This window comes from Ursus americanus, chromosome 32 (genome assembly GCF_024610735.1).
Source record: "Ursus americanus isolate L20-20 chromosome 32, mUrsAme1.1.p, whole genome shotgun sequence".
Taxonomy (NCBI): domain Eukaryota; kingdom Metazoa; phylum Chordata; class Mammalia; order Carnivora; family Ursidae; genus Ursus; species Ursus americanus.
In genome coordinates this window covers 9,868,855-9,893,895 of record NC_142158.1, presented here as the reverse complement: position 1 = coordinate 9,893,895, position 25,041 = coordinate 9,868,855, and the positions used below count along the sequence as shown (strand labels likewise).

At 39.2% G+C, this 25,041-nt stretch overlaps 1 protein-coding gene across 6 annotated transcripts in view; it reads right to left on the bottom strand.

Moving 5' to 3' along the window:
• Window positions 1-25,041, bottom strand: part of FARS2 (phenylalanyl-tRNA synthetase 2, mitochondrial) — a 606,910-nt gene that overhangs the window by 512,595 nt on the left and 69,274 nt on the right. The window contains exon 3 of one of the 6 annotated variants that reach the window (XM_087857913.1): window positions 9,053-9,206. The exons of the other annotated variants lie outside the window; for them this stretch is intronic. The gene's annotated coding sequence lies outside the window, so the exon portion shown is untranslated. The remainder of the gene's footprint in view (window positions 1-9,052; window positions 9,207-25,041) is intronic. 6 annotated transcript variants of the gene reach the window in all.

The following is a 25,041-nucleotide window of genomic DNA, read 5'->3' as shown; positions in this document are numbered from 1 at the left end:
TGTGATGATTAAATGTAAAAGCCACAGAGGAGGAGCTCATTAAGTATTTAGTGGTTATTAATATTATTAATCTAATTAACCATGATTAAAAACATATTATAGTAATCTTTGATTGAGCTGGTTAGGAATATTTCACAGGTAAAATTAAGTGACTTATTACGGAGATGAAACTTTCCTAATTAAGTGACAGATTCTAAGAAGTTACACAGTGGCTATGGAGTACATTTAAGAGGATATAAAATAATGACAGAGAAGTACAGTCGCACCAGTCATCACGAAGTCATGACTTCGGCCACGTTGGTATCTTTACCACCTTGCATTTTTCACATCTATGTGTTTTGATAAAATAATTTGGATAGGTCTGTCATTTTATACTATTCAGTCTCCCCATTCAACATATATCTCTATTCTGATCTTTCATGGTTCTTCGTAAATTTTTGTAATTTGCTTCAAACTGACCTCTTTTATACCCAGTAGTCTCCCCTTATTTACAGGGAATCTGTTCTAAGACCCATAGCAGGTACCTAAAACCGCAGACAATATAGATCCCTATATAGCCCATGTTTTCTCCTATATATACACACCTATGGCAAGGTTTGTAAATTAGGCACAGTAACAGATTAATAATAAAATAAAACAATTACAACAATAGCGTGTAACAGAAGTTATGTGAATGTGGTCTCTCTCCAAAATGCCTTACTGTACTAGACTCATCCATCTTATGATAACATGAGATGATAAAATGCCTGTGTGAGGGGGTGAAGTGAGGGGAACGATGCCGGCACTACGACGTGGTACTAGGCTTCTACTGTCCTGGTGACAGTACGTCAGGAGGAGGATCATCTCCTGCACCATGCTGACTGTGGGTAATGGATGGGTGGAAAGTGAAACTGTGGATAAGGGGACACTACTTAGTCATTGTTATTATAAACAAGTTTTTAAAATTATAATTTAGTTCCTGTTGGTTATTCCTGGGATTGAAAAATGCTATTGATTTTTAGGAATTTTAAATTCATTCACTTGAGCAAACTGTTATTTGTTCTAACAGCTTATCAGTCGCTTCATTTGAGCTTTCTAGATAGACAGTTTCTTCCTTCCAGGAGCCCTGTTCCTTTACTTCATGTGTTATGTTCTTACATCGGCTAAGTCCTAAAATTTAAAACAATGATTGGTTGTAAAGTATTTACTTTGTTAGAAATGATTTTGTAACTTATCTAGAGACTGCAAGTTAATTTCCACCGTGAAGAAAGGTTTTTGCAAAATTGTCACATTTCCTTGGTAATGCATCAGTGAAATCTGTTCATATTTGGGAAGAACAACTGTAATTTTAGAGAAAACCAAAAGAGTTGCTTTGAAAACTTATTGAAAGCAGATTTTTAAATAGATTATTATGTATTTTTTTTCCTTTTCATATTTCTAAGTGGCAACTTGGTGATATCGGGAAAGAGAAATTCGGAGTTAGGAAATATGAGTGGGGCGCCTGGGTGGCTTAGTTGGTTGGGTGTTTGATTCTTGGTTTCGGCTCAGGTCATGAACTCGGGGGGGGGGGGGGGACCTTGAGATTCTTTCCCTCTGCCCCTCCCCCTGCTTATGTACACACACGCACGCGCGCGCACACACACACACACACATTCTCTCTCTCACTCTCTCTCAAATAAATAAATAAATCTTTAAAAAATAAGAAAATAGGGGCGCCTGGGAGGCACAGCAGTTAAGCATCTGCCTTCGGCTCAGGGCGTGATCCCGGCATTATGGGATCGAGCCCCACATCAGTCTCCTCTGCTATGAGCCTGCTTCTTCCTCTCCCACTCCCCCTGCTTGTGTTCCTTCTCTCGCTGGCTGTCTCTATCTCTGTCGAATAAATAAATAAAATATTTAAAAAAAAAAAAAAGAAGAAAATAATATGAGTTCAGTGGTTCTAAAGTAAAATCCAACTTTCATGTATACTTGTTATAATGGGTATTGGTAATGTAGAAAAAATAAAATCGTTTCCTTTTTTTTTCATTAAAGACTCACCAGAATTATCTTTCCTTTAGTATGCAAGTAACATTTTTTATTCATTAACTTGCTTTTGTGGTGTGCTGTTTTCTGTCTCATGAATTGTCTCCATTCCCAGAAAGCTGAAACCACCTGCTCAATTTGCTTCGGTGTGTTTACTTCCCACACTGGGTACCTTTACTTGTATTTAGGTACCCACACTGGGTACCTTTACTTGTATTTCTGTCTCATGAATTGTCTCCATTCCCAGAAAGCTGAAACCACCTGCTCAATTTGCTTCGGTGTGTTTACTTCCCACACTGGGTACCTTCTTTGCTCCTCAGCAGTCTTTTGTGTAGCTTGTCACCTGCCCTAAGGTTCTGAGTAGAATCCACATAGAACGGGTGGGAGCTGTTCTCTGGAAGCTTCTGCAGCAGTGACATGCCTTTCCCTGTGTCTAAGATGCCTGCCTTTACTTCCATCCCCTCGGTTACCAAACCTGTCTACCTGGCAGCATTTTTCAGAAGTTCACCTCAATGAGGGGGCTTTCTCTGATCATCTCTGCCAGTAGTTCCTGGAGTCACAGGGCACGTTATGGTACTCTTTATGGTATTTAGCACTCTACCCTGCTTTCTGTGTATCTGAGACACATTTATAGTTTGCCACAATGTTTCATGGCTGGGTCACATTTCCCACAAATCCCCAGTGCTTGGCACTGCCGCTGTGTTTTGAATGAATGCGTGGGAGACCGCCTGTATTTTGGTGCTCAGTGCTCTGGAACATGCTTCTTGTAATTTTCCTACATGCTTCCCAGATTTACTAGACTTTTCTGTATATTCTCTTTTTCTGAAAAATACTATCTTAATAATGATCATGATACATGTTTTTTACTATTCTTTCCTGAATATGTTTTTTCTCAAATACATTATTTTCACAATCATGACACATAAGTTATAATACATAAGTTGTTTTCTGTGCTTCATATGTTGCTATTAAAAATGAGTGGAAACTAAATATTTTTTTAAATGGCTTTTCCCTTAAAATAAAAAAAAATATTGCTCTGGAAAGGTACCAAATTATTTTAATGTAATTTCCAATAGAAATGTCTACGGGGGTGTTTAGGAGGACTGTAAATAATACCCAACTTCATTTGAAAAATTAAACAAGTGACAGGAGCTAGAAATTTGCTGAAAAATAACAAGAAAAAAGCAACAATGAAAACTGGCAAAAGAACTGACATCGCAAATAGATTCTATTTTTAAATTTAATATATATCCTCATAAACCAGTGTAGAAATAAATGATATAAGAAGCAGTGTTAAGAAACTGACTATTTGGGAGAAAAATGAACTCATCTCCACTTCGTGTCATACGCCTAAACAGTCTGTAGAGAGTTCTGTTATATGTTTAAAAACAAAAGAAAACAAACAAAAACAGAAGAAATATTGGTAATTCTTTAACTGATCTGGGGTTAGGAATGACTGTCTTACAAAAGAAGCAGATGAAATAAATGAAAAGACACATAAGTTTGACCACATGAAAATTTAAGACTTTCGATGTTTATTAACATCAAAAACTTCAAAGTTTGAAAAAGAAACTGGGGAAAATCTCTGCAGTGAATGACAGAGCCAGTCACTGTTTACTTGAGCTCTGGGACACAGTATCAGCTCTTTGAAATACTGATGGCCTTTTCAACATTCTACTCCATGTAAATAGTTCTTTATATAATTTTAAATACATATCTGGAAAATATAAACCACATTTTATTTCAAAAATAAATCTGGGCTTTTGAAAATGGTTTATTTGACCATAGATTTATGAGATCCCACATATGTGAAAAAATATCTTTGATCTTAGAAACAGTTTGAAAAGACAGAGCTTTCAGTTACATGGGTATGAAATAAAGTCTCTGAGATTTTTAAAAACCATAAGACTGCCATGTCTTTGTTCTTCCAGAGAAAAAGCTATCTTATTTTATAACTCTAGATAGATATATTTAGAACTAAGATTTTTTTTCCTCTACTCTGAGCTTTCTTACAAAAAAGCAACCTTGCCTTTTAGTTTGTTTTAATCCCAAAGGAGATAGTATGTGAAAAATAAAAATAAAGCACGATAGGAAAAAATAGTTGGAAATTAATGGCTAAAATACATTTATGCCTCTGTGATTTTTCATATTAAGTCTTGCAAGAGCTCTGTGAAGAAATAGGTCCACTGTTTCCCTAAGTTTGCACTAGAAAGAAATTAAGCAAGTGGGGACAGCACTTCTGAGGTTCAGCAGTGTGAACAATAAAATCTCCTGTCTCCCCTTCTCTGTAAAGGGACAAATACCTGCCCAAAGGTATAAAAAGAATTGAGTCAAATGCATAGATATCCACTACTACTATGCTTGTTGTACATAAACGTACTAACACTTACTATTTGACAGTACGACTAAATAAAAATGAGGTCAATGTTTGCATGTCAAATGTTAAAGTTTGGTTTGTTTGTTTTACTTTCTAATTTGATAAATATTATATATTCTTTGATTACTGATCACGTAATTTCTCCAAAACTTAACCTCTAGAAGTAATAGTGGAAAAACTCCTTCGTGACACTTCTACACACTGAATCACATGATGTAATTTTATTTCACTGAATAGCATTACTAAAGTATTTTAAAAAGAGGGGCTTTTTACATTACACTTACTAATTGTTCATAACACGTTAATTTTCACCTATGAATACTTTATCAGAAGAAATAGTTTGAGTTTATATCTGAATGGTATCTGTGCATTTAATTAAATCAATTCTAAATTTCAATATTGGTCAAAAAAATAACAATATGTAAGTGTAAGACACAAATTTTAAAAAACACATCTATTTATAGTTTCACAGATATAGTCCAGCAAACCAGAAAGCCTCAACACTCTTAAAAAGAAACAGGAACACAAAGCACCTGCACATGGTTACCCTGCTGGTTAACTACGGATCTTTCCCTGGCATTTACTGGCTTGTCATTCCTAGCTTTTGGGCCTAGGTCATAACAAAGGATCAGATGGGGGCAGAAGTGAAATGGACATGGAATTTGCAAACGTATGAGGCACTCAGAGCAGTAAAAACCCCTGAAGTGAAGACACTGATTTGGAAGTAGCAATTCTGGACCAGTACACAGTACTGGAGTATGGTCACATATGCCAGGGAACCAGAGCTCTCACAGGTCAAAAGGCAACAAACAGATGATCACATGACTTAGAAACCAAATTTAGTTCCAGTAACTTCAGAAAAATCATTACATCATCATAGAAATCATCAGATCCTAACCTTAACTGGTAGATAGAAAGCCTTGCTTCTCGAAATAGGGCTTATAAACACCCAGAGCTAGATGGCAAAAGACAAGGGGTCCACATTACCAAAAGACAAGCATGGCTCATCTGTCAAGACTGCAAATTTTGACTGAATCATTCCCCCCTCCCCCGGGGAGACACATGAGTTTTTTTAAATTATTTCCCTGATAGTAAGTTATTCACAATTATTTCATGTTAAAAAAAATAGGGAAATATTATAGAAGAGAACAAAGAAAAAAATCATTAATGTTAAACCAAAGCACTGAACTATAAAATAGTCCACACTTGAGACCACCTCTTTAAGATTACTTAGATCCCCAGGTGAGGGTGAGATAATGAGCTGGAACATTCACTCTGCCCTGCCATTAGGGATTCTTCAAGGTCAAGCTCTGACATCATCATTACGATTCCATCACCATCTCCACCATGACCACCGCTCATATAATTTACTAAATACTCATTATTACGTCTGAAACCATACTACGTTCCTCATAGACATTATCTCATCTATTGTTGCTAAGCCAATAGACTTGGGAATTTTCAATGTGTACTATCAGACTCTAAAAAACAAATATTATTCATTGATCAATCATGTATATGGTAATAAATTCAAACGTTATAAAAGGGTAAACAGTGAAAACTAAACTTCCACTGCCTCCTGTACCTCCCTATGAACATTATGTATGTGTTATACAATTCTGTGGGTATCTGTACACACATACACATATAAACCCCTCTCCCACAGACTTAATTTGTACACAAATGTTAGCATAGTATTCTGTAGCATATTCTTCCCAGGTAAGAATTTACACTTGTAATATTCAACAGTAGTCAAGTAGTACACAGAGATCTACCTCATTCTTTTTAATCGTGCAGAGTATTCCATATTCCATCACATGAAAGCCCCACCACGTGTGTACTCAGAACCTCCCTACGATGAACATTCAAATTTTTTCCAATATTTTGTTAAAATGAGTAAATCTATCAAAAAAATACCCTTGTACATATATGTTTGCATACACATTCTAGCATTTTTAGGATAAACTCCTAAAAGTTGAATTGCGAGGTCAAATGGTTTACGCATTTTAAATTTGAATAGACAAACAGTCAAACAGATCTCCCAAGTGGCAATGCACTACTTCCAAGTCCCACCAATGAACCCCACAACCAATTATGAGTGTCACATTCCCTGTACCCTTTGTAGCACCATAAATGATCAAACCATTTCATCTCTGTACTGCCAAGGAGTTTTACTAAAATAAAGTTACACTAAATAATTTTTAAGAGATTTTTTTAAGTCTAACTTTTGTGCAATGGACTGTTGTTTAAATCACCATTCATGAAATCGAAGAGTTTAAAATGTAGGAAGGTGGAGCACCATGGTATTCACAATGAAACACAGAAATACACTTATAAAAGAACATATGATTAACAAGAGAACAGCCATCAGGTCCTACAGAGGTAAAGGAGGAGGAAAAGCAAATACAGACAATGACTGGGATTACACTCATAGAAGAGGTGAGACTAATAAGTCAAGTCTGGACAGCTAGAAGAGTAGAGGGCAGATGTACAAACAAGATGAGTAAAGGCAGAGTTCAAAGTCAAAAATACTTAAGTTGGATGCAACTGGTCTAATACCTGGCTAGCGGTTGCTCAAAATACCAATAGCTCAGTCAGACGAGAAAAGCAAAACAAAAGCCAAATAACACAGCTTTATAAGTAACAGTGGCCAAAAAGAATTTCTAAAATTCAACTCTAAATGGAGACCAGCAATTCAGAAAGGTTCTAGGTGACTATATCCTTTCAACAAGATTCAAAACCCTAGGAGGGCAGGACTTTCCTTACACATTTTTATAGATGTACTATAAAACATCTTAAAACATCTACTTAATATGATCATGTTGATCAAAATAAAAGTAAATAAAAACATGATGCTATAACTTTACTTCATGTTTTATCTTGCCAATAAGTGCAATTCAGTCATTTCAAACCCAAGACAGCAGCAAACTCCAGCGAAAAGAAGGGTACTGAAGAAAAAAGTCCTGTTTTCAAATCTGTTTCCACCTTAACTAGCAAGTCATTTAATCTTTGAAACCTTATATGCAAAATGGTTACAAATTATATTGATGAGGGAACAGAAGGCAAGCAGAGAACAAAGCAGAAACTCACACCCTTCAAACCACACACCACCACCACCCCGCCCCCCTGGGATGTCTGTGCCATTCCTCAGGCACTCCTGGCTGCCCTAAAGGACAAAGAAATAGCCAACCTATAGAAACCACAATCCTGCAAGACTTGAATCTCCCTCAGTTTACAAATGTCTTAGCAATCTCCAAGAACAAAGGATTTCTATCACTAACCTCGCTTCCAGAAGGGGATGTAAATACAATTAAATGTCTTTATAACCTGCAGCCCGTTGACAGATACTTGAAGCAGGCAGTGTAATGTTCCTCCAGGAAGTTCCCAACTATCTTCATGTTAATACCTTACTAGAGGGGTAAATAACCTTAACCTGACAATAGCAAGGCCTCTGGTATCCTGAGTCTTCTTTAACATATGAAAGTGCTCTCTTGAAACCTCGCTTTTTCCTTACCTCCCCCAACCCCATAGTATATAATCAGCCACCCCTCACAACCTGGGGCAGCACCTCTTTCTGCCTAGGGGTCCTGTCCCTGTGCTTTAATAAAATCACCATTTTTACACCAAAAACGTCTCAAGAATTCTTTCTTCGTCTGTTGGCTCGGACTCCACCCCACTGAACTCCACCTATATCCCACAACTTCATCAAGTACCACTTAAATACTGACTGCTCCCAAGCACATCTTTTAGTCTTCTCTCATTTCACTGATGTAATTTCATCAAAGCAGTTAAAGAAAAAAAAAAGTACTCAGTGATAAAGGATGCCTAGACAATTCAAAAAGAAGAATGGTACATTTTAGAAGGATACAAAACAAAACAAAACAAAACCATTTTGAATTAAATTCAAGAGGTCTTATTTAAAAAACCCTATATTAATATAACATTGATTTGATCTATAAACCTAAGAATTATTCATTTTGCTGAATAAAAGCAAATTCCTAATATCTGTTCTTCTATATTCCTTAATACTGAACCACTATGTTTTAATACAGCTCATCCCTTGTTTGATTCTAGTCATCTTTCCATGAGCGTCTACCTTACTTGCCCTTCCCATATTTTCACTAGTTACTCTGGCACAATATCATGGGCAATAAATTGACAAATAGTGTGGAAACCATGTAATAGTGACCTTGTTTTCTTCATTTCCTCTCTGACTCTAAAACAGCTTATCCCCAACATAACACAGGTATATACCTCTGGGAACATTAAAAGTAAGATTCTCTGAGAGAGCTCGGTTGTAAATAAAGCAACTTAAATTAATCTGAGTAGCTTGGCTACTTTAGGTTATCATCAATCACCAAAACCAGCCAGAAATTGCTAGAGTAGCATCTTCCAAACTTCACATAAATAAATCTGTGAGTTTCGTAACATTCCACGCTTTCAATTAGCCTTTCTATGGCTCTGCTCATTTTTTTTTATAACCATATACTTCTTCCTATTGATTCTTAGCACTTCATATATTGGCAGGAAACCACTGCCAACCTAATATAATGCCATGCATTTATGCAATGCTTTTAATTAAGTCATTCTGGAATCTCCTTAGCATTTTGATGAAGACCATGCTTGTCTTCCTTGAAGTGAGGGCAGCTGAATTTTTCTTTGCATTTCCAGTACCTGGCCCAGTGCCGGCTACGCAGTAGGTGCTCCGTGTCTATCACAAGTTGCCAGAGTGTTGAATTCCTGGGTTTGAATCCCAGCTCCAGTACTTTCCCAATCTAACCAGGAAAGTGAGCAAATCACGTGACCTCCCAGGTCTTTAGCTTCTTGTCTGAAAAATGGGAACGAAGAATATCCATTTCACAGAGTTTCTGTGAAAACTGAATGAAATAATGTATTTAAAATCATCAGAGCAGCTGATACATAAGGGCTGAAGAAACTGTAGATGATTTTCATTAAACCACACATAGGTCCTCAAATTCTCTCTGATCTCATGAATTACATAGGTAATGTCCCCTTCCCTTTAAGATCAGTTAAGTATAAATGATGAGGGAACAGAAGGCAAGCTGAAGACAAAACAGAAGCTGACACCCTGCAAACCACCCCCCCACCCCTGCCAATGGGATGTATGCAACATTCCTCAGGCACTCCTGGCTGCCCTAAAGGACAAAGAAACAGTCCTTACTACCTACAGCCCATTGACAAGTCCTTGAAACAGGCATGTTGACATTCCTCTAGGAATTCAGCTGCCTGGATGTTACTACTTTGCTAAGGGCAAAAGACAGTCCTAGCCTGACCCCCTCCCCTCCACCAAGATCCTATAAGTCTACTTTAACATATAAAAATTCCTTTGGAAACTTCCTTTATCTCTAACCCCCCAAGATACATGTTGGCCATCATCCCCCAAGCATATGGCCCATCGATATACATCTGAAGAGTCTCATGACTCAGGTTTTATTAGACAGTAATAAATGACCTTTTTCCAACAACAGCTAGCCCCCTCAAGGTCCTGGAAACCTTGCTTCCAAAATTCCTTAGAGACTTCCGCTATCCCTAGCCCCCTCCCCACTTGAGGGTATAAAATAGGCCATTCCTCACAACCCCAGGGCAGGAGCTCTTTCTGCCCACGGGTCCTGTCCCCGTGCTTTAAGAAACCACCATTTTGCACCAAAGACGCCTCAAGAATTCTTTCTTGGTCGTCTGCTCCGGACTCCACCCCACTGAACCTCACCTGCACCACATCATAAAGAGGTGGGTACCAGGCCCTAAGAAGCAGCCAATGTTCTCTGGAAATCATCTTGACCATTTTAGAATATTTCCTATACTCTGTTTCATTGTCCAATTCTGTCAATACTGATCTCACACTTCCTTTAGACTCCTAATGTGAGTCTGAGGCCAGCTAATTCCCCAGTCCTCCTTGTGTCTGTGTCCTTCCTTGTACCTAACCCTTGATATTCCATGACTGATTCTAATAGTCCAAAGAGGAAAACAGATGAAGTTCACTAAAGCTAAGCTTCAGGGCCAGAGAAGAGGAAATCTCAGTCACCAAGAGAACACTATTTTCTGAGCCCTTCTGTGTGGCCAGGGAATCCTAAGAGGCATAACAAGTACAGTATGGCAGGCTGGACATGGGGGAAGCAGTGACATGCAAACGTGAAACATGGCTCCGGTTAATTTCTCATTATGAATACCCAAAAACAAAGCATTTTAAAACTACAACTCCTTAGTCTATAAACACGCCTTGAAAGAGGCAACATTAAAAATGAGAAAGACCATGACTAATTCAGCCAAGCAAAATAAGAGAGAAAATGAAATCTTTTATCTGAAGACTATCTAAGGACAAAAACTTCAAAGTCCATAAGAAATCAGAGTCCAAAAAATAGTTGGGATAAGATTATAAATCAACAAGAATTAACCTAATGTCTACTACAATAATGCAAACATTTGCAGTTTTTTAGAAGTTAACAAAGTATGGCTCAGATCATGATCTCCTAGTCCTGAGATTGAGCCCCGTGTTAGGCTCTGTGCTCAGTGGAGAGTCTACTTCAGATTCTCTCCCCCCCCCCACCGTTCCTCTCCCCTGCTAGAGTGTACACGTACGTGCTCGCTGTCTCTCAATAAAATTAAAAATTTTTTAAATCTTTAGAAGTTACAAAGTAAGTTCCAATACTTGCATGTTGCTACTAGTCAAATCTGCCCTTCAGAATAGTATGAATGATATTATCTCTAGGAGAGGCTGGAAGCATAATCCAAAGGGGTCTGTTAATGAACATGAAATTTCTTTGATGCCACATGTTTCTGATTTTTCCCTATTACATAATATCCCTATATTTGTTGTAGTCATACTTACATAATAAAACATCAATTTAAAAAAATCCCTCAACATGGGGCACCTGGGTGGCCTTCAGCTCAGGTCCTGATCCCAGGGTCCTGGAATAGAGCTCTGCATCAGGCTCCCTGCTCAGTGGGGAGCCTGCTTCTCCCACTCCCTCTGCTGCTCCCCCTGCTGTGCTCTCTCTCTCTCTCACTGTCAAATAATAAATAAAATCTTTTAAAAAAAATTCCTCAACAATGGGGTTCAGAAAACATTCAAGGTTAGTGAACACACATAGGTGTTGGAAGGTGGCACGCCCTGAGCTGTGCTGCTGAGTACACCATACCATCCCCATACCCTCTCCTATGCTTCTCTTCCATTTAGCTGTTCCTGAGTTGTATCCTTTATTAACAAAGCGGTAATAATAAGTAAAGCACTTTCTGGGGTTCTGTAAGCCAATCTAGCAAATGATTGAATCTCAGGAGGGGGTTAATGGCAACGTAAGATTTACAGCTGATTGGTGAGATGTACAGGTAGCAAGCTGGAATGATGACTAGCGTCTGAAGGGGCTGAAGGGGAAAATGGAATCTGGTGGGACTGAGCCCTTTACCTGCAGGGTCTGAACTAAATCTGGGTAGTTAGTGCAAAACCAAATTTAACAGTAGAATACCCAGCCAGCATCTGGAGAGTTGGAAAATGGTATGGGGGGAAAAAAAAACAAAGGATGCATTTGCTATCAAAAATTTTATGAGTAAAGATAGATCACAGGCATTTCAAATGTGGCAGGGCAACAAGTGCAGTCAATTAAGAGACAATGGTGAGTTCATTCTAGATTTTACTCACATTCTTTTTTTTTTTTTTTTACCACATTCTTGATTTTGAACCATCATTCTAATGCTTGGAGAAACTGAATAAGGAAAAGCACATGAATGATTGTGGAAATCAATATGCTACAGAATTTTTAAAATACTGCACCAGGTGGTTAACTTCAAATCACAAAAGAATTACATTCTATCAACTTTTTTATGAGTTGGAGCAGCCCCACATGCTTTATAGTAAAAAGGTTTATCAGAGTCACTGAAAATGCATGAAGCCAAGGTGGTGCTGACACATAGCACTCTATCACCCTCGAACCCACCCACCACATAAAGCAGGACCACTTTAGAACAGTGTGCTCTGATCCTGCAGCACTGATGGAAGCAGCACTGGGGATGTTCCCTCCCTCTAACTCCTCAGTTCAAGGGCAAGAATGGTGAACTTCACCATGGCTGCCTCCACAGCAAGAGTTGGTTGGTGAAGGTTTATAAGGTGATGTCAAGAAACAGTAGTGGAGAAAGAAGAGCTGTTTAAAACACAGAACTGGGCTCATCTGCAGAAAATAAACTTCTGTTTATATAAACCACTGTTGACAATGAGGTTCAAAGAACAATGTTCTAGGCCTTGGAGCTGCAGTGAAAGGTGTTCACAACAAAAATGGCTCAGAAGCTACTCTTAATACAACTAAGAACTTACTACTGAGTTGTTCTTATTACAAAAGAATCCCTAACAAAATACATGTCATATCTTAAAAGCCAAAAGGAATACATGAGGAGGCACCACACCACCTAAAATATACTGTATCATTCTTACTTCAAAATGACAAAGTCAGAGTAATAAAAAGCTGTAGACAGAGGTGTGACTAACCAGAGGGACTGCCTTAGGAAACTGAGGCAAACATTCCCCCACGGGCCGATGGGAGTTTCTGAAAGCAGTGTTCAGCCAGAAACTGGGTCTCCTGAATTTCAAGTTGTTAATGTTTCATAACATGACACTGTCAGTAAAGATGCTAACACAGGATCCTAATGAAAAAAAGGGGGGTGTCCTACCTTCACATCATTCATGTTCAAAACTGACAGAGCAACAGGACTGCTGTGCAAGACCACACTGTTATTCTCTAGACCACATTCTCAAATAACCAGCCCACAGTAGACTGAGGGTACAAGAGGTCAGTGAGAAAGACTAACAGCCTTCTGCTATAATTAAAACAACTTCCTACATAATGATAGGTAGACTCTTCCCAATTTAATTTTCTTACAACATGGGGAGAAGAGGGTATTTAATTCTGGCCTATCCTGAAGTCTAGTATAAATGGATGTCTAATTTAACAGGAATAAAAATAAAGGTATACATTTAGTTATTTTAAGATCTAAAACTACTAAGATCAGTATTTTTAGGTGACCTACAAAGAGCAGCATGAATTTGAAGGACTTTTTACTCTTTAAGAACAGACCCCCTCTCTCCCCTGTCTGATCTCTGAAGGGGGTAAAATTTCTCAATCTGCTACTAAAAGTCAGCCATACAAACCAGGAGTCAGTATGTTGTTTCAGTAATCAATAGCAACACCCAGTGGAACCCACAAAGTGGGAATCAACACAAGGCAGGGGGTGGTGCAGGTGTACCTATCCCCCTGCCCATCCCACCAACTTTCCATTCTCAAGTGAGGCAGATGGCAATCTAGTCACTGCCAGGATGAAGGCTGAGAAAGGAAAAAAGGAGGAAATGGTCAACTCAGAGCTGAATGGCGTGCAGGGACACAGGTTAGACACTGCAAACCCTATGGGCAATGTCCACCATCTATAATGTCACCTTTTCTATGTGTTCTTCTCTTCACCAACCAACTTCACAAACTATGTAGATTTCATGTCAAAAAACAGAAAAAGTGTGAAATAATAACTGGCACCATTAGCACAGTGCCAATTAAATAAAAGATAGTGAAAAAAAAGTTAGGTTTTTTTTTTCCTTCCTTGTTTTTCCAGGGTGGGGGTTAACTCAGCTGAGTGCTAGGAAGGCATGATCTCTCTCAAGAGTGTTAAATGCACTATCACCCCAGCATAATCGGACTAAGGAGCAGCTGCATCCATGAGGGGCCTGGGCTGATTCACCCTACTCGTGATTATGTTTTCACAAATCTTTTCAGTTTTCCATGTGTGTAATGCCCTTGATACCAGGTCTGGCTACCACAGTGTTAGCTGCACTAACTAGTTAAATTCATAGAAGAGTATTTAGAGCTAGTTATCAGAGGCTGGTATGTAAATTAATGCAAAGTATATGTAAATAGGTCTCTAATTCAAAATGCTGCCTCTTAGAAAAGAACAGTCCAGTCCACACCCCAACTGCATGTTTCCCACACTCACTACTCTGAGCATCTGATGGTACTTGCACGTGCAGTTACTGCTGCTGTGAGGGCTCACTCGAGATCTCCCACGTGGCTGGTCCGCTCCAGGCCCAGTTTTCAGAGGGAACAGAGTGACAAGGCCAATGTCCCCAAACATAAAGCCTTAACAAGGGTGCTAGAGGAGTGAGACAAAGGAGGAGCCTGGCCATTTGCTCAGCAGCCCCAAGCCCAGAAATCATCAGTCCCTGCTGGTGCCAATGAGTCCGGGAGAAACCTGACCTGTCCTTAATAAGGTCCTCCAGGAGGAATTCAAAGCAGCCACTGGAGCCCTGGGAACATCAGCCATGTGAGCAAGGCTTCCTCCCCAGACTTGCTGGGATGGACCTGTGCCAGATGTTCATGATTTCATTGAGAGAAATGAAAGGTGTTCCTCCTGATAACCATGTCAGGGTCCCTGCTCTAGAATCATGTGATCACTCTGTCTAGAATAAATATCCTTTCAGTTACCAGCACGGTGACTCGGGCTTGCCCTGGGGCTCAGCGTAAGTCCTGAGTCCAGGGAGTTACACAGCAGAGTGAAGGAGAAGTAGAGGCAGAGTGGGCAACTGAGGAAGACGGCGGAGGAGCAGGAGAACTAAATTTCGTCTGGTCTCAGGAATTCAGCTAGATAGCTATCAAACCATTCTGAACACCTACGAACTCAACAGGAGACGGAAGAAAAGTATAGCAACAACTATGAACAGAGAAGTGACCACTTTCGGGAAGGTAGGACATGCAGAGAAGTGAATCTGAGGCGATTTACAGGAACACAGAATTGGGGGGGGGGGAGCGCCATCAGCTGGCTACCAGGAAGTGATGGAGCCCTGGAGCACAAAATCGGAACTTCTAGAAGTCTGCTCTGGTGAGGGACGTTGCTCCAGTGGCTAAGCAGGGGGTGGAACCCTCGCTGGTACAGTGTGGTCTCAGGACACTCAGGGTCACAGAAAGAATGGGGGTACCTGCATCAGTCAGAGTTCCCAGGTATCGGAGCAGGGAAGCCAGCTTTAAAGACGGAGCGAGGAGTGGGCTCTCAGCTCAGGGTGGCCACGAACTGTGATCCATGGCACAGTCGAGCCACTGCTCTTTGAGCCCGGGCCCAAAAAGCGTTAGATTCAGGAAGACCCCCCTGCCTCCCCGGGGAGGGGCGGCGCGGGAGCACGTCACAGGAATCTACTGGGTTTGGAGACTCCAAACAGGGCCGAGCGCCTGAAACAAAAACGCTCGGTCACAGGCCAGGTGAGCGCGGAGTACGGCCGGAGACCAGGGAGACGGGAGTGACTAACTGCTTTTCTCTGAGGCTGCACTGCATCTCTCAGCTCCTGGCTCCTCCAGGGCTGAAGGTTGGGAGGCAGCCATTTTCAGTCTCATCCTATAAAACTTCCTGGAAAGTCTGCAAGGAACAAAAGTTATCGAAGGCAAACCTAAGCAGATGACTTAGCCTGACCCCTGGCAAGGGAGGTGCAATTCCGCCTGGGGCAAAGACATTAGAGACTCACAGCAACCCGCCCCTCCCCCAGAAGATAGCAAGAACATCCAGCCGAGACCAAGGTTACCCATCAATGAGAACTGCAAAACTCAAGCCCTAGGGGAATACAGCACATAGAATTCATGGTGTTTTTCCCATGATTCTTTAGTCCTTCAAGGTTAATTCTTAAAATTTTCTTTACTTTTTTCTTTTTCTATTTCTTTTTTTAATTTTGCTTCTTTCCTTTTTCAACCAACTTATCAACTCCTTTTCTAAAATCTTTTTTAATTTTAATTTTTACAGTCATATTCCATCACTACATTGTATTTACCCTTATTTTTGAATATATGTAAGTTTTTCTTTCTTTAAAATTTTGGGAGGAAGTGTCTATCTAACAGGCCAAATACACCCAAAATCTAGTGTGTGGCTGTGTTCTATTCACCAGCCTGATCATATTCTTTTTTTTTTTTTCCTTCCCTCCTCCCCCACCCCAGTTTCAGATCTCTTCTGATTTATTTAGTGTATATTTTTCTAGGGTCGTTGTTACCCTTTTAGCATTTCGTTCTCTCATTCTTCTATTCTTCTCTGGACAAAATCACAAAATGGAAAAATTCACCTCAAAAAAAAGAACAAGAGGTGGTACCGACAGCTAGGGACCTAATCAACATGGACATTAGTAAGATGTCAGAACTAGAGTTCAGAATGACAATTATAAAGATACTAGCTGGGCTTAAAAAAAGCATAGAAGATACTAGAGAATCCCTTTCTGGAGAAATAAAATCTAACCAAGTAGAAATCAAAAAGGCTATAATGAGCAATCAAAACTGGAAGCTCTAACTGCTAGGATAAATGAGGCAGAAGAGAGAAATAGGGATATAGAAGACCAAATGATGGAGAATAAAGAAGCTGAGAAAAAGAAAGATAAACAACTACTGGATCACAAGGGGAGAATTTGAGAGATAAGTGATACTATAAAGCGAAATAATATTACAATAACTGGGATCCCAGAAGAAAAAAAGAGAAGGGGGCAGAAGGTATATTGAAGCAAATTATACCAGAGAACTTCCCTAATTTAAGGACGGAAACAGGCATCAAAACCAGGAGACACAGAGAACCCCCTCAAAATCAATAAAAACAGGTCAACACCCCAACATATAAGAGTAAAACTTACAAATCTCAGAGACAAAAAGAAAATCCTAAAAGCAGCTTGGGACAAAAAGTAGGTAACCTACAATGGTAGAAACATTAGAATGGCAACAGATCTATCCACAGATACCTGGTAGGCCAGAAAGGACTGGCATGATATTTTCAGGGCACAAAACGAGAAAAATATGCAGCCAAGAATACTATATCTAGCTAGGCTGTCATTGAAAATAGGAGACATAAAAAGCTTCCGGGGCAAACGGAAACTAAAAGAATTTGCGATCACCAAACCACCCCTTCCTGAAAAAGGTCCTCTAAGCAAAGAGAGAGCCTAAAAGTAGCATAGACCAGAATGGAACAGAGACAATATACGGTAACAGTCACCTTACAGGCAATACAATGGCACTAAATTCTTATCTTTTTATCCTAAATGTAAATGGCTAAATGCCCCAATCAAAAGACACAGGGTACCAGATTGAATTAAAAAAACAAGACCCATCAATATGCTGTCTGCGAGAGACTCATTTTAGACCCAAAGACACCTCCAGATTTAAAGTGAGGGGGTGGAAAACCATTTACCATACTAATGGACATTGAAAGAAAGCTGGTGTGGAAATCCTTATATCAGATAAATTAGACTTTAAACCAAAGACTAAAATAAGAGATGAGGATGGATCTATACCATACTTAAAGAAGATCTAACAATTATAATTATTTATACCCCTAACATGGAAGCAGTCAATTGTATAAACCAATTAATAACAAAAAATCAAATAAACACATTGACAGTAATACAATAATAGTAGGGGACTTTTACACCCCACTCACTGAAATGGACGGATCATCTAAGCAAAAGATGAACAAGGAAATAAGGACACTAAATGACACACTGGACCAGATGGAGTTCACAGATAGATTCAGAACATTCCATCCCAAAGAAATAGAATATAAATTCTTCTATAGTGCACATGGAACATGTTCCAGAATAGATCACATCCTGGGTCACAAATCAGGTCTCAACATGTATAAAAAGATTGGGATCATTCCCTGCATATTTTCAGACCACAATGCTTTGAAACTTGAACTCAATCACAAGAGGAAAGTCAGAAAGAACTCAAATACACAGAGGCTAAAGAGCATCCTACTAAAAAATGAATGGGTAAACCAGGAAATTAAAAAGGAATTAAAAAATTTCATGGAAACACATGAAAACGAAAACACAACTGTTCAAAATCTTTGGGACGCAGCAAAGGTGATCCTAAGAGAAAAGTATATAACAACACAAGCCTTTCTCAAAAAACAGGAAAGGTCTCAAATATACAACCTAACCCTACACCTAAAGGAGTGGGAGAAAGAACAGCAAATAAAGCCTAAACCCAGCAGGAGAAGAGAAATAATAAAGATGAGAGCAGAAATTGATAAAATAGAAACCAAAAGAATGATAGAACAGATCAAGAAAACTAGGAGCTGGTTCTTTGAAAGAATTAATAACATTGATAAATTCCTAGCCAGACGTTATCAAAAAGGGAAAGGATCCAAATAAATAAAATCATGAATGAAAGAGGAAAGATCACGACACTGAAGATATACAAACAATTATAAAAACATATTATGAGCAGCTATATGCCAACAAATTGGGCAATCTGGAAGAAATGGATGCATTCCTAGAGACCTATAAACTATCAAAACTGAACCAGGAAGAAATAGAAAACCTGAACAGACCCATAACCAGAAAGGAAATTGAAGCAGTTATCAAAAATCTCCCAACAAACAAGAGCCCAGGGCCTGATGGCTTCCAAGGGGAATTCTACCAAACAATTAAAGAAGAATTCTTATGAAACTGTTTCAAAAAATAGAAATGGAAGGAAAACTTCCAAACTCATTATTTGAGGCCAGCATTACCATGATCCCAATACCAGACAACCCCATCAAAAAGGAGAATTAGAGACCAATATCCCTGATGAACATGGATGCAAAAATTCTCACCAAAATACTAGCCAATAGGATCCAACAGTACACTAAAGAACTATTCACTACAACCAAGTGGGATTTATTCCTGGGCTGCAAGGGTGGTTCAACATCCACAAATCACTCACTGTGATACAATACATTAATAAAAGAAAGAACAAGAACTATATGATACTCTCAATAGATGCAGAAAAAGCATTTGACGAAGTACAGCATTCTTTCTTGATTAAAACTCTTCACATACATACTTCAATATCATAAAAGCCATCTACGAAAAACCTAGAGCGAATACCATTCTCAATGGGGAAAAAAGGAGAGATTTTTCCCCCAAGGTCAGGAACACAGCAGGGATGTCCACCATCACCCCTGCTATTCAACATGGTACTAGATGTCATAGCCTCAGCAATCAGACAATAAAAAGAAAAAAGGCATCTGAATCGGCAAAGAAGAAGTCAAACTCTCACTCTTTGTAGATGATATGATACTTTATGTGGAAAACCCAAAAGACTCTACCCCAAAACTGCTAGAACTCATATAGGAATCCAGTAATGTGACAGGATATAAAATCAATGCACAGAAATCAGTTGCATTTCTATACACCAACAACAAGACAGAAGAAAGACAAATTAAGGAGTCAATCCCAGTTACAACTGTACCCAAAAAACATAAGATACCTAGGAATAAATCTAACCAGAGAGGCAAAGGATCTGTACTCAGAAAACTACAGAACACTCATGAAAGATATTGAGGAAGATACAAAGAAATGGAAAAACGTTCCATGCCCATGGATTGGAAGAACAAATATTGTTAAAATGCTTATGCTACCTAGAGGAATCTACACATTCAATGCAATCCCTATCAAAATACGATCAACTTTTTTCACAGAAATGGAACAAATAATCCTAAAATTTGCATGGAACCAGAAAAGACCCCGAATAGCCAGAGGAATGTTGAAAAGGAAAAATAAAGCTGGTGGCAACACAATTCCAGATTTCAAGCTCTATTACAAAGCTGTAATCATCAAGACAGTATGGGACTGGCCCAAAAACAAACACACGGATCAATGGAACAGAATAGAGAACACAGAAATGGACCCTCAACTCTATGGACAACTAATCATCAACAAAGCAGGAAAGAACATTCAATGAAAAAAAAGTGTCTCTTCAATAAATGGTGTTGGGAAAATTGGACAACCACATGCAGAAGAATGAAATTGGACCGTTTCCTTAGACCACACACAAAAATAGACTCAAAATGGATGAAAGACCTAAATGTGAGACAGGAATCCATCAAAATCCTTGAGGACAACACAGGCAGTAACCTCTTCGACCTCTGCCACAGCAACTTCTTCCCAGACACATCTCCAAAGTCAAGGGAAGGAAGGGCAAAATGAACTATTTGGGACTTCATCAAGATAAAAAGCTTTTGCAGAGCAAAGGAAACAGTCAACAAATCCAAAAGACAACCGACAAAATGGGAGAAGATACTTGCAAATGACATATCAGATAAAGCGCTACTATCCAAAATCTATAAAGAACGTATCAAACTCAACACCCGAAGAAAAAATACTCCAATCGAGAAATGGGCAGAAGACATGAACAGACATTTCTGCAAAGAAGACATCCAAATGGCCAACAGATACATGAAAAAATGCTCAACATCACTCGGCATCAGGGAAATACAAATCAAAACCACAATGAGATACCACCTCACACCAGTCAGAATGGCTAAAATTAACAAGTCAGGAAATAACAGATGTTGGTGAGGATTCAGAAAGAGGGAACCCTACTACACTGTTGGTGGGAATGCAGACTGGTGCAGCCCACATTGGAAAACAGTATAGAGGTTCCTCAAAAAGTTGAAACTAGAGCTACCCTACGACTCAACAGTTGTACTACTGGGTATTTACCCCAAAGATGTAGTGACCTGATGTTTGTAGCAGCAACGTCCACAATAGCCATACTATGGAAAGAGCCTAGATGTCCATCAACAGATGAATGGATAAAGATAATGTATACACACACACACACACACACACACACACACACACACACAGACAGAGTGGAATATTACACAATCATCAAAAAATGACATCTTGCCATTGGCAACAATGTGGATGGAACTAGAGGGTATTATGCTAAGCAAAATAAGTCAATCATAGAAAGACAATTATCATATGATCTCACTGATATGTGGAATTTGAGAAACAAGGCAGAGAGGGAGACAAACCTATGAGAGACTTAATCTCAGGAAACAAACTGAGGCTTGCTGGAAGGGAGGGAGTGGGAGGGATGGGGTGGCTGGTGATGGACACTGGGGAAGGTATGTGCTATGGTGAGCACTGTGAATTGTGTAAGACTGATGAATCACAGACCTGTACCCCCTGGAACAAATAATATATTATATAATATATATAAATATATAATATCTATATAAATATATATTTTAATTTTAAAAAATTATTTAAAAAATTAGAGGCATAGTAAACTCTCCACTGATGGTCACTTGAGATAATGCCAAGCTAAACCATCCCAGATCAACCACCTTTGGAGTTGCTCCAGTCATATACGGATAAGACAGAAGGTAATTTTCAGAGCAAATAATATCCATGTATATTCTACACTGTAAACACACACACACAGCTTAACAAAAACACCGTACCTGTGAATGATCTCAGTAGTAGCTGAGAAGGCACCGCAACACTTCCTCCTTGACAGTAGGTATTTGAGTGTTATTTTCCAATCTGCCCATTAATGCTTCAAAATGGATCCTCTATATTCATTTCTTTTATTACTAGTGGTGTTTAAAAGGTTTCCATGTATTTTTATTAAACTACTGTACTTCTTTTTTTAAATTGACAATGTTTACAATTTTTAATACTACAGTGGTGATAGCTTTATAACTACTTTGTTCATCACATCTATTGCAGATATGAGAAATATTTGGTCATTTCCGTTTCATCCTTTTTTATGGTACTTGATAAAAAAAATAATCATTTGAAAAATCTGATCACTAAGCATAAATCATACTACCTTCCTAAATAAGTAGAAATTTTTTTTCACGGCTAGACTGAAAATACATGCAAGATATTTCTGATGGTTGATTTTAGGAGCCTGTTGTTTGAGCTGAAAGATTACGCTACATAAGATAAACCACTGGAAATGCTTGCGGTTCCTGCTCTTCGGCAACTGACTGATGCCTTGCACTCCTAACACGTGGAGGAAGCTGGACACTGCTGAAACAGGCCTGACAGGGAGGCAGACAAAACAGGTGGGATCATGCTAGTTGCTGCCTGCGACTGGATGGCAGAGCGGGCAGCACTCAGCATACCCATTAGGGAGAAAAATTAATAATGCACCACTCTGGCAATTCCTTTAGCTGCTATATTCGAGTTGGAAATAGATTTGCTTCAAGTGTTCTGGCACGCAGTATGTCAGCAATTCCTCTCCCCTTTGACAAAGGAAAAACAAAAACAACACAGACTTTGAAACATCCATCCACCAGAGCTGCCAGCCTACAAGGGGATGAGATACCCAAGAGGAACTGATATGCTATATATCTATGGAATAGACAAGCAACAGAAAAATATTCTTTTTAACATAAAAAGACTAAACAAAATTAAAAGGAACATGTTGAAAAGTAAAAGCCATTTTTGAAAAGTGCTCAGATTTCTCGGGATCTGCCCCCACGAGGTGCATGGGAAGTACAAGGAGCCAGGTGTTTGCAGGTGTTTGCTAACAATCTCCTCCCTGCAGCAAGACGGCATGTCTCTCCACACGACAGTCTCAGGAGGCAGGCAAGTGACAAAGGAAATACGTGGTCTGTTCTCAGTGCAAAGACAGTCTGACTCCCCTTCAACTGAATACGGTAACCTTTGTGCTCTTCTTCCCAGAAGCAGGACTGCAGCTCAGGGGCTGCGAGCCAAGCCCGGAAAGGCAGAGGAAAGGCTAGCTTCCACCATTTGTGACACTGAGTAAACAGCTAGATCTCCCCAACACTGTTTGCACACAGTTTATCATATATCTATGTTTGGGGTCCCTGAGAGGCACTCTGCATACACTCGTCAATGGAAATTCATGCCACCAAAATAGCTTAATTGCTCCTTCACCAGTATGATCAAAAAACATGCTAGCAGAACAAGAGCTGAGGAAGGGGAGGGACAGTGGCTGAGAGGTGGGAGTGTCTACACATTCAAGGAACAGTGCAATGGAACTGTAGCAAACACCTTGGCAGAAAATCGTCATCTCCTCCCTGAAAAGAGCAGTGAATGGCAGGTGGGGAAAAGAAAGTAAAACAGATTATAAATTAATTGGTACAGAGAGCAAATCCCAGAAGTAAGTCGCCTATTAGTTTCAAGCAGGTAAAATGGATACACATTATCCTTGCTCTTTTCTGAATAATTTTACAGCCCTGTACAATAGGGGCTGCCGTCACTGCAGAACCAGGGTCAGCCATGGAAAATCCTTGGTGAGGACAGCTTCCTGCCTGCCACTCCCTAAGGCCCAGCAGTAATGAGCCCTTCACCAGCCTGATCACTCCACTCTGGCCTCCAGCTCGCTGGCAGGAAGTCTTGGTAAGACTCTGGGTGACCGCTGCTCTCCGTTCAAGGTAATCATATCACAGAAACTCCTGATGAAAAGTCTGTGAGACTTAAAAGCCTAACTCACTACTTGTGTAATTTGGCGTCTAAGGAAAGCAGCAGGTCTTTCGAGCATCTCTTAGAACATTATAGAAAAATAACCCCACCTTCATAAGACCACGCCTTGGTACCTCTACTGCACAAAGCAGGGTAAGTCCAAGATGGCATGAAAGCTTGTATGAGACACTATCCTTTCCATCATAACTATGTCACTTTACATGACCCAGGAGGTTTTTAAAATAAGTATTAGAATATAAAGAAAAACCTTCTGTACAAGGAAAAAATTACAGATTAGAGGAAAATTTTCTAGAATTTTTATCTTATGATAATTAAATATTCTATTCCTGTGTGTATATCATCAGCACCTCCATCATAAATACTTTTAATTTTCAGGTTGAAAAACACAGATGCTTTAAAAAACAAAACAAAGCAAAACAAAAAAACCCCATCTAGAAACACAGAATTATTGTCTTAAGTTAATAAAAGTAATAATGCCCCAGTATTCTTTAAGGAAAAAGTTTTCAAACAAAGTAAGAATTTTTGGTAGGGATTAGAGAAGATGGGAGCTTTCACTTATAAAATAATAGAACAAACTCACAATAATCAAGATTTTGATTAATTACACAGGAGCTTATTCAGTTGAACAGGAATACCCACTTAGAAATCAAACTCCCATCATCATCCCCAGGAGCATTTCTGGAACCTTCCATCTGGACACAAGTTTTTATCCTCCAATATAGACAAAACCCAAAGCAAACCAAGACCTACAGCAGACAGAGGAAGAGGAGTCCTGCTGGGGCAGCATGGAGAGGGACTCTGTGCCTGATGTCACATCTCCGGGAACCCCACTGGATAACGGCTTCCACCAGAACCGTCCTCCCACTCAACAAGAGCCCTCAGGGACAGTTAGCTTACCTCCCCACCCCACCAAAACCAAAACAAAACAACCAAGAAAAAACATACCGTAAGGCTTTAGTTTCCCATTTAAAGCATGCAAATCATCCAATTGTAAATTCCAACAATGGAAAAACAAATCTACTTGCTAGTTGGCAAAACCAGTACTCTGTAATGAGAACGCGCTCTGTGCTCCACAATCTCACCAGGAATGCCCATTGTTCGATGTGGTATATAATCAACTTCCGTATGCACAAACATGCATGGTTTTTATAAAGGAGGGATTATTCTCTATACTTTTATATCTCCATTTTTAAATACCCAGTGTTACTGCAACCATTTTACAAGTTGGCTGAAACAATTCCAATGGCTACATAATATTAAATCTAAAGAACATATTATCATTTATTTCATCATTTTCCTACAGGACATTTAGATTGTGTCCCATGTAATTTTGTATTTATTTATAAAATTGTTTGATGAACATTTATTTGACTTAGCAGATTGCAAACATTTGTGTTTGTATTTTGTGACCATTATATTCTCATTA